A 15,848-nucleotide genomic window follows, 5' to 3' on the forward strand; every position below is an offset into this window, starting at 1 on the left:
CAACAATCTCCATCAAAACTGGCCCTCATCATGTTTGTCCCATTTCACATCAGGACCATTGGAACTGGCCCTGAATGGCCTGGCTGAGTTCACACAATGCAGACTGTTCCGTGCACGCTCTCTGTGCACGGCTCTGCTTTTGTTTTCTCGCTAAGGAGGAAAGAGTCGCATTCCTCACATTTCCATTCGCACACGGTCTGATTGAACCTTTAGTTAGTCTGATGTTGTACTGGGGCAACAGGAGGGCAACCAGTAACTGACACTGTGAAACTAAATATTTAACTAAGATGCAAACTCACCAGAAGTAAATGGACTTGATTTATATAACGCTTTATCCCTAAACTGAAGTAGTCTCAAATATCAGCTCATTCACACTCTGAGCTGCCAGTCAGCGTTAGTCAACCACTGGGAGCAACTTAGGGTTCAGTGTCTTGCCCAAGGACACTTCAACAGGTATAGAAGGGATAGAACCCTCAACCTCTCGATCAGAAGAAGGCCCCTCTACCACCTGAGCCACGGTCGCCCAAAGTATTAGCGCAATATTTAGTTTCACACGTGACATTTAGATTTAACGTTTAGCATTTCAATAAGGCATCAATATTTAACATTTACATTTAAAAATTATTTTTAGATTTAAAAATTATATTGCGATTGAACATTTAGATTAAGATTTAACATTTTGCACTTAACATTGAAATTTAACATCGACAATATATTTTATATTTTTACAAGAAAAAAAAATCACATATTTCACGTATTGCTGTAAAATCTGGTCTCAAGTAACATAAAAAAAATTCACCTACATTTTTTAAACGTGGTTTGTTGCCAAATGTTGATGTTTATTTTAGCATGTGCAAGTTTATAATCGACACCCCATATTCCTGACACATGAATAACATTCATCAATTAATGCAGTTTGAACAGTGAAGTTTTGGCCTATGGTTAAATGAGGAAGGAGCAGGCGGTGTTTGGTTCCTACAAAGAAAACAAAAAGCCAACAAACATCCACATGTGGTATTTGTGAAACAACTGGAGGTGAGTTCACTGACACCTGATGACACAAGAAATTCCTCACTTTGCTATAAAAGTAAATAAGTGACAGTTAAGCAGTGACTGTAACCAAACAGAGTTACACCTGTGGGTGATCCTGTTTACAGATAAGACAAGGCACGTATTTCCATGACGGTCCCACAGAGCTCCACATTCAACTCAACTTTATTTATATAGTGCAAATTACAACAGTCATCTCAGTGTGCTTAACAAAATATAAAGTCACTGCAGCTTTACACGAAAACTCCTGAGTACGGCACCAAATGTTTGGTTAAGTGAAGCTAACGGAGAGATATCAGGATATACTTATTCAGCTTCCACCATCCAGGTCCTAAAATCATAGAAAATGATGGAAAAATACACAAAATGACTAAAGAATTAAACAAATGACACAAAACACACAAAATGACTGATAATGTGGCCCTTGGATCAGATAAACCCTGTCACATTTTTGTGGCCCCTGCTGTGATAAAAGTTGCTCATTATTAAACCCAAAGTAAATACACAGAATTACAGATAAATGCAAAAAAAAAACAGCAAAAAGAAACAAAACGACTTAAAAAACACAAAATGAATGGCGATCTGGCATACCAGGTATCATCCAGGTGGGCGGTATTTATTGGGAAGAAAGTTATTATTACTTATTTGGATTAAAAGTGGTATTTAAAGAAAGAATAAAAATTGGAAAAAAAGTGTCAAAATTAATTTGCAGAAATGAACAGAAAATAGGAAAAAAGCGATAATTATTGGAAAAAAAAAAGTTACAGCCTGAAAAAAGTGTCAGAACTTTTTGAAAAAGGGGCAATAATGAGACAAAGGAATTTGGAAAATGGCCAAAAAAAAAAAGGGAAAAAGGTTTTAAGGTTTTCTGGGGGAATAATAATCCAAATTTATACATAAAGAGACACATGTTGAGCATCATGACTTAATAACGGCTTCTACGTGGTGACAATTATGGTCCCAGTGATAACGATCTGTGCAGCGACACCAACATCCCTGCGTCTCATTAGCTGGAGGAACCACGTTATCATCTCAGTTTCTCAGGTTAACGCTCACAGCGAGCAGGTGTTGAGCACGGACTGTTTGTTTACAGTCAAACCGCAGTGTGTGCAAACATCAGGACGCCAAAGAATCTATTCAAAGACAAGTTGGAACAGCTTCCATTTTTGCCAAAGTGAGCACAAAGAAACCTTTCATCTATGCCAGGACTGGAACCCCATAGTACACACACAAAATGACTCCAAAATACATACATACATACATAGAACTACAACAAAAATAAACAAAATGACTATAAAAATATACAAAACAACAACAAAAATACAGAAAATGAATAAAAACACACATAATTAACAGAAAATACACAAAACAACAGAAATAAAAAAAATACTTAAACACACAGACATTTCTAAACATAACAAAAAAAAAAAAAACACTAAATGACAACAAAAAAACACACACAAAGCCTTTATTCTTGTGTTATGTTATGTTAATGCTTAGATTGGTCATTAATATAAATATTCACATGAAATTGGATCATGTGACCCTCAGATCAGACGACCACATTTCTGTGGCCGTGCTGTAAATAAATAAATAAATATTCCTACAGATATACGTATATCACTTAATACCTAAATATATGCCATTAATGTTATTTTTTTACAAATAAAACTGACGGAAAAATACACAAAACATTAACAAAAATACATAGAACAACAATGACTATAAAAATACACAAAATGAGCAGAAAAGATACAAAGCAACAGATAAAATACACGACAACAAAAAAAAAAACGACAACAAAAATAACAAAAAAAAACTCTAAAATGACAAAAAAAAAAATAAATGAAATACTCAAAGACACAAGACACCAACAAACAACAGAGTACACACAAAATGTACTAAATAACCATATATAAACAGAATGACTCCAGTAGCACACAAAACCACAACTAAAACACACACAAAGCCTTTGTTCTTGTGTTATGTTAATACTTAAATTGATCATTAATCTAAATATTAACATGAATGTTGATCATGTGACCCTCAGATCAGACAATCACATTTTTGTGGCCGTGCTGTAAAAAATTACATTAATAAATTAATACATTTAAAAAAAAAAATCCTACAGATAAAAACTTAATACCTAAATATATGCCATTAATGCTCATTTTCTATAACACATATTTGTTGTCTTTCCCTGTCTGCAGGAAGTGTTTGACCAAAATAAAGTTGAATAAATCCTGGTTTACTTTGTGGGAAAAACTAAATCACAAATGGTGTAAAGTTTGATTGCCTTAACGCAGCAGATAAATGTGTCAGAATAAAGATAATAAATAATCTGGACATTTGAGCTCCACGTGTAAATAAAGACGCAAACATTCCTTGTCACTGTGAACAGATAACGTCAACATTCTGCCATTTGTCTAATGACGCGACACGTTAATGAGGGAATCTGAACGTCAACACAGAACTTTTTATATTCATTGCTTTGGATTTTCAGGTTAAAAGTCATAAACGTTGCTTAAGACAAATCAATTTTTCTATCAGATAAAGACACAGTGGAGGCGTCACAGATCAATAAATCAATAGATCATTTGCCAGATGTAATAAGTTTAAATTGCAGCTCAGTTTACTGACATTGTTGGAAAAGTTGAACGCACTGCATTGTGGGATGTAAAAGATGTGGTCAGGACCCCATTTATGAAACTAAGAAGATTTTGTCAACAATTTGAGCCCATTTTTTAAAATCATTTTTCTGCAACTAAACGTGTCATATTTTAACCTGTTTTCATCACATTTCCTCCTGCATATTTTTGCTCCTTTTAATGCGTTTTTGCTACTTTACTCTCATTTCTGACACTTCTCCAGTCATTATTAGCACTTATAAACCATTTCCACCACTTTTCCACCTAATGTCACATACTGTATGTTGACCCATTATTGTCACTTTTAACCTCATTTCACCATATTTCATGCTTATTTTTGCCAATTTAACCACATTCACAATTTGTCATGCCCATAATTTGCCAGTTTAAACTAAATGTTGCAATATTGACACTTTGAACCCTTTTTTATCACTTTTACTGTCTCTAATTTGCAACTTTTAACCAATTTCTGTGGTTTTTAAAATCCCATTTCACCATTTTTGGTCACTTTGAACCCATTTCATTTCTGATTAAAACAAGGATTTCAATCTTTAAGATGACTATAATAATAATAAACGTTCCTGGATAACAGTGGATATTATTCAGATGAATAAATAAATGTGGTTATCACAGATTCATAGAACAATGGACCATCATTTTACTGACTTTATGGATGGACCCCAAAAATCTCTCCCCCTTATAGATGGCCCTGTCTCCACATGACTGTTCTTCAATGTTCATGTCTGTGTTCAACCACCTTCAGCTACAGTGGGGGTCCCTGATTCCTTTATTCTGGGGGTTGGGGGCTGAAAAGGTTAAGAACTATTGCCGTAGACGGATGCGTTGGAGACGTGTTTTTACTTCATTGTAAACGTGATTTTAGATAAACTAACGTTAGCTGCAAATCTAAAAGCTTCTCTGATATTTGACGCCAAAGGTTGGGTCCAATGTGGCGTCCCAGTGCTGCAGGCTGAGAGCAGATGTTTTAGGGGAAACAAAGACCATCCCCTGCCCTCCAGCTCAGCAGCAGGTGCACCTATCAGCCCCCCCACACACACACCATATGGACTCTGAGATGTGTACAAAACAGAAGGAAGCCAGAACATACAGTCAGCAATTTAGACCCAGAAAAATCTCTTAAGCCACTTGTGTCAAACTTAAGGTCCAGGGGCCAAATCCGGCCCTTTAGACCAGGGGTTTTCAACTGGTCTCACCCTGGGACCCACATTTTTTAGGAATTAACCAACCAAATTAAGTTTTTCAACAATAGCTGTTGAAAACACAATCTTTTAAAAAAAATAAATCTATGTATTTTTTACTGCAACATGCCTTTCACAGCATGCCTGTCAAAAGAAAAGTTTCTTTCAAAATAAAAGATAAGTCCGACATATATGACCAGCTGTCTGCGGCCCACCCAGTACAGGTCTGTGACCCACACGTTTAGAATTGCTGCTTTGCTATAGAGCATCCAATTCGGCCCACAGGAGAAAGTAAAAACATGAATTATTGTGTAAATTATCAAAGAATCCACTTGTAAATAACTCAAATTCATCAACTCCACGGTATTTTTAGGGGATTGCATTTTTCCTTTGTTTATATCACATGAATGCTGTCATCTTTATTTCAAATTGTGGACAGAACTCTCAATTGTTTTCACAAATCTTGCAATTTCTCACAAACTATTCTACAAAATCTATCTATAAAAGCAAGGAACGTCTGTGTGCGTGTGTGTTTGTGGAGCAAATATTCCAAAACTAATTTAAAACCAATTTGAAATGACCAACTCCTGTCATACATTGTTTTAGAACACTGATGATGTCATCAAGAGTAATGTCATCAGAGTTCCAGAATGTTCTAATTGATGATGTCATCAACAATGACTTCATCATCAGTGTTCTATTCTATGCTAATGCTAGGCTAATGCAGTGCGACGCTGTCTGTCTGTACAAGATAACTTGAAAAGTTATGAACGGATTTTGATGAAATTTTCAGGAAATGTTGATAATGGGTCAGGGAACAGCTGATTACATGTCATGATCTGGCTACCAAAAGAATATATATATATATATATATATATATGTGCCATTATCTTCCCATCCACACTGTGGAACTCCTGTTAATGTCAATATGAATACATACCTCTGACGGGCACTGTACTAGTTCCTTTAATTTACACAAAAATTAGTAAAAATTTTTTGAAGTGATTTGAACTAATATTAAAATTAGAGCACAATAAAGTTAAAGTTGTTCTTTTTAGGGACAATTACAATTTCCGGCTCTTTGACCACATGTTTATTAGGACAAATTGTGTGTCATGAATGTGTGATTAAATTCTACACACCTGCATGTGAGGATATAGTCAGTGTCAGATTGCCTTTTCCGCTTGGTTTTGTTTCAAAAGAACAATATTAATAACAATAGTACCAACAATAATGCCTTTTCTGTTTCAGGAGCTGAATTTCTTATTTACAATGAATTCTACTTTTACTTTAGTCATTCTTCAGTGAAATATTTTTACGTTTACTTAAGTTTGACTTTTCTGTGCTTTACACAGGACTGACCACTGCTATTGTTGTCACAACACTCACCAACGCTGTGAGAATCCCACTGGGAGCAGATGGCTGCTAAAGCCAGAGCATCGTCCACAGATAAAGAACATCTGCACCAAGCCTGAGAGCTAAAATAAAAGCCTCTAAACACTAGATCTACTCACACATCAGGTGCTTTGCTGCACAATCAACAATTGCCCTCAATCGTGCTGAGAGAATAAGTATTACAATGGTTTGGATCCTTACTTTTTATTTTGAGATTATTATTGTGTAACGCAGCGGTTCTCAACCTTTTTCAGGTCGTGTTATAAATTGTTGGCGACCCCCAGAGACATTTTATTATTATCAAGAATCAATATTTTGATCATGTTTTGTTATATTCTTTTGATAATTGCATTACTTTAACTCAATTTTTATTTCAGAAAGTGAAGTGTTTTATTTTAAAAAGAATAATCATTACATTTTATTTTAAAATAATATAGTTTTGATCAGAAATTCACTTTAATCACATTTCAGGCGACCTCATTTGAATTCCACCCCACATGGGGTCATGACCCCAAGGTTGCAAAACAATGGTGTAAAGCAAGAGTGTCAAACTCATTTTAATTCAGGGGCCATATTTAATAATAATTCAATAATTTGAGGAAAATTGTAAGATTTTGGAAGAATTGAGAGTACCTAATCTGGTGTCATGTACTGAGTGCGCATCATACTGAGATTGTATATGCGCATGCACGCTACCGGAAAATGAATTTTTTGCTAAAAATTAATAAATAAATAATTTTTGTTTTCAAAGTGAACGGACGTGTTTTATTTGTTTATTGGATTATGTTATGGTTATAATCTCAGTGCGGAGGTAAACTCAGACCGTGACACCATCCTGTGAAAGTGCGGGAAAACTGTTAGACCTGTGTAAAAAATGTACAGTTGAACTAGTGTATTAACGAGATATTTACAACTGTATTAGTTGGTGATTTATACAATGAGTCATGTTAATGTTGTCATTTTTACGTTCCGCTGCAGGCTGAACTGGCAACTTAAAGGGCCGGATTTGGCCCCCGGGCCTCAAGTTTGACACGTTGTGTAAAGTGTAAGTGTGTGAATGTTGTACGTGTGTGCGTGTGTGTGTGTGCTGGCTGGGTTGTGTGATTAGTTAGAAAATAATTTATCTTTGTTAAATTTTCTATAATCTTGAAGTTTTTCATACATTTTCGTTTGTGTATTTTCATTCCACTTGCACTGTTCACATTCCAACTCCCCAACAACTTTTACTTGGTAGGAGTTCCCAATGATATTTTTGTGTTTGTTTATTGTTGTAAAAGATGCACAAAAGAACAATAACATTGTGTTTCTGTAAGTGTTGGTGGCGTCCAGAAGTCTGTTTGGGTCGATGGTGGATAAAGTTTGGCGTATACAACCTTCTGTTGTGTGTGTGTGTGTGTGTGTTGGTGCAGTTGTGCACGTGTGTGTCGCTCAAAAAACACTTTCTCCACGACACCGAGGAGAAAACGTCAGAAATTGGCCTCAGAAATACAAAGAAACATCCGTAATTTCAGCGAGGAATGTGACATTCCTTTGCAGCTGACTGAGCCCAGTCTTCACTGTGCCTCCGACCAGGAAGTGCTGCACAATGGGAGCAAAGTGCCAGAAACACAAAGTCAGACGTGTGGGGTGGGGTGGGTGGGGCCACCTCAGGAAATTGTGTCAACTCTGATACAAAAGCTTTAGTGGCCACACTTTGAATCAATATCTAATATATTAACGCCTCCATCAAAAGCTTTTCCTTTGGTTTGAATGTGATTTTAACACAAAAAAACTCATCATTAACAGGGTGGAAAAAACAATATACATTTCTGTAGATTACAGGACAGACATTCTGCAGAAACCTCCACCTTTTTCCTGGGGCTGCTACTTCCTGATAATGGGTGCAACTTCCTGTAATAAGTTAAAAGACTCTCCCTGTGCATGCAGCTATAGCAGGGCACACAAATCAGGATTTTTTACATGTTAAGCAGGGTACACACACAGAAAGATAACCAGGACATTTCATAAGCATGAAATATGGTGAAAAGAGATTCAAAGCAACAATAATGGGTCAACATATGTGACATTAAGTGGGAAAAGTGGTGGAAAGGGTTTATAAGTGCTGAAAATGTCTCCAAAGTGGAAAAATTGTGCAGAAAAGGCATTGAAATTTGAAGGAAAAGTGGCACACGCCCACTGTACTTGATCTGAATAATATTCACTGCTATCCAGGAAGTTTAATATTTACTCCATAGTATTAAAGATGTAAATCCTTGTTTTAATCAGAAATAAAATGAGTTAAAAGTGACCAACAATTGTGGGGAAAAAAACACAGAAATTGGTTAAAAGTTGCAAAAATGCATTAAAAGGAGCAAAAATATGGCAAGAAAAAGTGATAAAAATAAATTAAAATTTAGTAAGTTTGGTGTAGTTGCAGAAAAAATGTAAAAATAAAAAAAAAACGGGCTCAATTTGTTAAAAATCATTAATCATTATTATAAACAGCACTCGTCAGTAATAAGGAATTCATAAATATTCAGATGAATGAGTTCAAACACACGTTTAAATGTTGACATCAGGATTGACCAGTTACTCCACTGTGTTGATATTTAAGTGACATGTAGACATGTTACACAGCACATACTGTTGGCACATACACAGTATATGCTGAGTCAGCAGCTTTGGGAAACACAAGCCTTGCTAAACCAACATGTGGAGGCCACAGGCTGGAGCTGATAACCTCTGACGCCTGCTCACAGCAGATAGACCAGAGAACAGGAAGCAGAGCCATTAGCATTAGCATTAGCATACAAACTCACCCTCACCATGAAATAATAGTGTGGGAGGAGACCTGCTGCTCACTGATAGGGTCACGTCAGGTGATCAATACTAATCACATCCACAGACGTAACAGGTGGTCATTGATAAACAGAGACAATTAGACCAGGTTGACCTTTTCACCATCAGCTGATGGATGAACGGATGGATGGATGGATGGATGAAATTAAACAGAAATTAACTATAATCTCACATGATCAGGTAATTTATAAACAAAAAAAAAAGCTATAGAAAGACTCAATTCAAAATATTGCAATGAAAGTCAAGATGAATCTAATGTTTTTTAAGATAAGGCTTCGTTGGATACCCCATCTGTAAGGCATGGCGGTGGTCCCATCATTCTGTAGAGCTGCAGTAATGTAAAGATGAGTAACTTTCATCAAAGCAAGGTTTACAAAAATGTGATCATTTGATTCATTTTGTGTATTTTTCTTGTCCTATTGTGTAATTTTTTCAGTCATTACCTTTGTAAAGGAGGTCATATTTTCTCCTGCGTTTATTTCTTTACGTTTTAGTCTTTCAGGATTACGTCAAAAGTACAAAATCTACCCAAAGATAGACCATACGCCATTAGAAGATTCCATTACATTTGTTTTGTTGTGTTTTTGGAGTTGTTTTGTGTAATTTGTCATTTTGTGCTTTTAGATTATTTTTTGTGTATTTTGTATATTATCCCCTAATTTTGTGTGTTTCTGTCATTTTGTGTATTTTTAAAATACTTTTTTGCATTATGTCATTTAAAAATTTTTTCCCATTTTGTGTATTCCTCTGTCATTTTGTGTGTTGAATTTGGGGGCCTCACAAAATCAGACCGAGGGCCACAAATGGCCCCTGGCCAGTTGTTTCCCATGTCAGCTTTAGACTATTACTACATGCATGGACGGCTTTGTAGAACTTCTAATTAAATATGTGAACCCATGATGCAACGGTAACAAAAAGCAAACTCAAAGGTTGCTGGTAAACAGTAATAGTTGTTTTTTAGTTCAATTTCAGCTGACTCAGCAGTGAAGAAGCACCACAGACTGATCACCACAGGTGACGACAACGCTGACAACTTTACGACGTGTCATTAAAAGCTTAAATACACACAGGAGCTAAAGCTGAGTCAGCTATGAAAGTAAGAGGAGCTGGTGTTTAAATCAGCTTTAAGGATTCTCAATAAGGCACAAATATGAGTTTTTAACTCTCGGCCATGACGCAAACATTCTGAAGGAAACAGACGTGCACAACGTAGACAATATTGTGAAATAAAAGAAGCTGAGATAAGACGAGCCCAGTGGTTCTCTTCAGTCCACGACCCCCAAAATAAAGGTCCCAGAGATGGGGACCCCCACTGTAGCTGACGGTGGTTGAACACAGACATGAACATTGAAGAACAGTCATGTGGAGACAGGACCATCTATAAGGGGGAATAAAGGGGAGACATTTTTGGGGTCCATCCATAAAGTCAGTAAAATGATGATCCATTGTTCTATGAATCTGTGATAACCACATTTATTTATTCATCTGAATAATATCCACTGTTATCCAGGAACGTTTATTATTATTATAGTCATCTTAAAGATGGAAATCCTGGCTTTAATCAGAAATAAAAACGGTTTTAAGTGACCAAAAATGGTGGAAAAAGGTGGTGAAATGGGATTTTAAAAACCACAGAAATTGTTTAAAAGTTGCAAATTAGAATGGACAAAAACAGACAGAAAAAGTGGTAAAAAAAAGTTCAAAGTGTCAATATTGGCTTAAAAGTGTCTGAAAAAAGTAGGAAAAATCAGTTTAAACTGGCAAATAATGGGCATGAGAAATCATGAATGTGGTTACGTTGCCCAAAAAAAAATCATGAAATATGGTGAAAAAAGGTTAAAAGTGACAATACTGGGTCACCATATGTGACGTTAGGTGGAAAAGTGGTGGAAAGTGTTTATAATGTGGTGACAATGTATTGAAAGTGGAAAAAATGAGCAGAAAAGACATTGAATTGTGTAGCAAATATACATTAAAACGAGCAAAAATATGGCAAGAAAAATATGGAACGTTTGGTGTAGCTGCAGAAAAATAGTACTAAGCAAAAATGGGTTCAAATTATTCAAAAAAATATTCTTAGTTTCTTGAAGGCATCTGGCGACCCCCTCCCAGTGTCCCGTGACACCAAGGTTGAGAACCCCTGATCTAAACACTCCTTACAATGAAAACACAAACACACGTTGGGCTTGAACACAGAACGTTTTCTTGATGGGAGAAGAAGACCAGGATGAAAGAAAGAAGCTTCTTCTCTTTGGTTTCTCTGGCACAGATCCAGAAATAACAAAGGCAAAATAACCAACATGCACCAAAATAACCAACATGCACCAAAATAACCAACATGCACCAAAATAACCAACATGCACCAAAATAACCCACATGCACCAAAATATCCAACATGCACCAAAATATCCAACATGCACCAAAATAACCAACATGCACCAAAATAACCAACATGCACCAAAATAACCAACATGCACCAAAATATCCAACATGCACCAAAATAACAAACATGCACCAAAATAACAAACATGCACCAAAATAACCAACATGCACCAAAATAACCAACATGCACCAAAATATCCAACATGCACCAAAATATCCAACATGCACCAAAATAACAAACATGCACCAAAATAACCAACATGCACCAAAATAACCAACATGCACCAAAATATCCAACATGCATCAAAATAACAAACATGCACCAAAATAACCAACATGCACCAAAATAACCAACATGCACCAAAATATCCAACATGCACCAAAATAACCAACATGCACCAAAATAACCAACATGCACCAAAATAACCAACATGCACCAGATCAAATATTCAAACCAGAGCAGTCTGTCCATCTATTATTTAATAAGTCATTATTACAGCATTCAAATGACGGTTAAAACCATATAAATAATAAATACTTCCTTCACCCAGGGCGACCCTATAGGCGAACTAGTCAAAGGTCTAGAGCTGCACTCTCTCAAAGGTGGCAAAACGGGACATTGGACAAGTGATGTGAGCACTTTCTTTGAGAAACACAGACCAGGAGGCTCACAATGAGCACATTGATAGGTTGAGGAATGTGTCACAAGCTGCATTTTAATTGGGAATGCGCAAAATCTAAACTGGTAATGGAAACATCTGAATTTAAAAAAAACACTCAAATAGCGCAAAGATATTTTTTACACTTTCAAAAGGTTTTTTTTTTTCCACAAAATAAAAGCAATATTTCTAAATGTGGACAATCTGTAAAGCAAACCCAGCTACTCACCCCCCCCCCCCCCCACCCCACCTTCCCACCCTTTCCTCTCAACAGCCAATGGCAGCCTGGCTTACAGACATGAAGTTTGTGTGCCTGAAAAACTAATAAATACACTTTTCAAAGATGATAAAGAAAAATAAGGAGAAGCAAAAATTTGCACGATAATGGACACATCCCCCCCACCCTCACTAAATTGGCCATATCTCAATAAGTATTTATCTGATCAAACTAAAAATGTACATTGTCTATTGAATAATTAAAGACCAATTGGTAGAGTGAAGTACATGAGCCATTTGTTGTAATGACATGGAATGACTCGTTAGTCTCCAGCAGCTTTAATTAACAGAACACTTTGGGGCACAGTAAATTTAAATTAATAAAACAAACACTTAACTACAGTTTACCACACTGTTTACCCTAAACATTACAATTATAAATGTTCAAGAAACAAAACGTGCAAAAAATTTAATGCAATAATCTGTGTGTGGATCAAAAACCAGCTGCTAATTGTAACAATGTATTTACCAAATAAATGTTTTCCTAAAAGAACAAAAACACAATGCCTTACACATGCTTTAAGTTCAAATATGTAAAACTACTGCCATGACAACAGCTAGAAACGAGAAAAAATAGGAAAGTGGCCTAATCTGGTTTGAAAACATGTGAGTTGCATCACTTAAAAAAATACCACAAAAACATCAGATACGAGTCTCAAAGAAGCAAAATATTGGATTGAGTGACTTTAGCCTGTAATGTATTGCAGTGTTCCATTTTAAAATGAAGTGAATATATGTGTGATGTCACAGAATGAATGACCTTTATTAAAATGCAGTAAATGGGCCGGAGCGTCACGTCTGCACTCATTCATCCTGTAAAACATACAAACACGGGCAGATGTTTATGTCACTACAGCTGAAGGAATGCAAACACACGCTTCCCTTCTACATGTCATCAGTGGATCCCCAGAGGTTTGATTGTTACAGTGTCCGCCAACCCAAAACAAAACCACTTAGAGAAGTAAACATGCTTAGCGTTAGCGTTAACGTGTAGTTACAGCTAAAATATATGTACACTAATAACACAAAGCACTTATTAAGTGTACTAATCAAATCAAACAGGAAGGACATAAAAAGGCTTTTACATGAGAAAATTTCATCTAATTCACACCTGTGTCACACTCAAGACACGGGGGCCAAATCCGGCCCTTTGGAACATCCAATTCGGCCCGCAGCAGAAAGCAAAAAAAAGTCAGAAACCATGAATCCTTGTGTAAATTACAAACTATATTTAAATTAATACACAAATTCAATGAAACTCCACAATATTAGCAGGGCTGACTTTATGGATGGACACCAAAAATCTCTCCCCTTTATTCCCCCTTATAGATGGCCCTGTCTCCACATGACTGTTCTTCAATGTTCATGGCTGTGTTCAACCACCTTCAGCTACAGTGGGGGTCCCCGCTCTCTGGGACCTTAATTTTGGGGTGTCACAGGCTGAAAAGGTTGATTCCACAAACAGAGTGTATAGTGGAAGCACAGGAGTGAAGCTACTCACACACACTAAACATTCCCGCTTGTTTTCCTCTCGGCCTCCAGCGTCCGTTCCTTTAGTTCAGAACGGTCCGATGAGAACACGCCTCTCTGTATCTGCAGCATTCCAAGCATCCTGCAGCAGAACGTTAACTCACGCCAGCGTGCAACCAGCGTGACGATCCCAACGTACAAGGGATGGAGCTGGAGGAGGGACGCAGATGGAGAAAGAGCAGCAGAACATTCTCTGAAACGCAGCCAGGGAATGTCCAACAAAGAGCAGCCAACTCTGAGAAAAGACGACTTCTCTAGCTCAACACAACGAAGGAAGGAAAGCTGTCAGTGACGCTTGGAATCAAACAATCCATTTTTCCAAGATCATTTGCTTGAGAAAAAAAACCCCTAAAATAACATGTGAAATTCTGCTCAAAAGTTTGATTTCATCTCCACTGTAAACACTCTTTTATTGACATTGTCAGAGAAGTTTGATGCATTGTGGGACGTGGAGTCGTGTAGAAATCACAAAACAGCCAAAATGACTTAGTCCTTACTCATTTTTTCAGTCAGTCAGCATTAAGGATTTTTTCCTTAACCTCTTTTCCAGTGTGAGCCTCCAGTGGTTCTGCTAAGGTGATTTCATCTGCTACCAGCTCACATAATAAACCAAAAACACTCTTTATTCCCAGGACACATTATGACGGTCCAGAAAAGTGGAATTCCATAAGCAGATAGCTCAGATACTCCAGATGGGCCGATAAGGAGAAACAATATTCCCTCTGGACAGGAACATTTCTCAGTCCGTGGAGGCGTCGACCTGCTCACACACATTCCTGCTTCATGACAGCAAACATGAAAACCCAAAGGTGAGCCAATGAATACCAGCCTCTGACTGGGAACGCAGTGTGGGCTCTTCCAATGGGCCTAAACGTGCTCCCCCTGCAGCTCATAAGCAGTAGTGCATGACAGAGAAGGAACGCGCCATGGCTGCGTCTGAATATTCCCTCCTATCTCCTTTCCTATCCACTTTTCATTCACCCCCAGAAGTGTTAAAGTAGCGGTCATGATAAGGAGCGTTCCAATTCTCTAAAAGCTAAGGAAACGAGCATCAATGCTTTCTTTACAACCTCCTTTAGCCTAGGAAACACTGATACATCCTTTACCAAAGGAGTCCACATAATACTGACCCACAATTCCTTGCGGCGACAACATTTAAAAGGACGCGCTCATCAGAGGAAACTCACGAAGACTGAAAAGGGCACAGATTATGTAAATTACCAATGCAATAATATGCCTAGAACAACTTTATATAATCTAAAACATATATTCGAACTATGAATGTTATGCAGATGTTGTAAGACAAACAAAAAAGCAAACTTTGTGCAGTTAATTCTGTTTGTATTTATTTATTTATTCGCATCTACAATGTTATGTAAGTCTATATGTTGCATAAATGTAACAATTTCATAAAATCATACTTGTTTTTGTATTCATGTTGATTAGTGAGTAGAAGGAGTGTGAGTAACCATTCTCAATGTGACGTTCTTTAAGTTTCACTGTTGTTCCTTGTAACCTGGTAACCTCTTTTCTTTTGATATACATTCAAACTTTGTGATATTAGAGATTCTATCAGTGGTTAAAAGCCCATGAGAAAGTGTTGTTTTATGACTTTTTGTGGTTGTTTTCTTTGTTTTATTGGAGAAATCGGTATTTTTCATGTATTTTGTTTTGTTGCATATTGTACATGTGTTTTGCTGTGTTTTTCTGTATTTGTTAAGTGTGCATTTTGAAGTAATCTTTCGTATTTATGATGTTCGTTTTGTATATTATTTGTCATTTTGTGTATCTTTGTAGTTTTGTATATTCCCGACCACAAGTTTGAGAACTCCTGGTGTAGAGTGTTAAACTGTCTGTTTGTTCACGTTCAT

This window comes from Gouania willdenowi, chromosome 4 (genome assembly GCF_900634775.1).
Source record: "Gouania willdenowi chromosome 4, fGouWil2.1, whole genome shotgun sequence".
Taxonomy (NCBI): Eukaryota; Metazoa; Chordata; class Actinopteri; order Blenniiformes; family Gobiesocidae; genus Gouania; species Gouania willdenowi.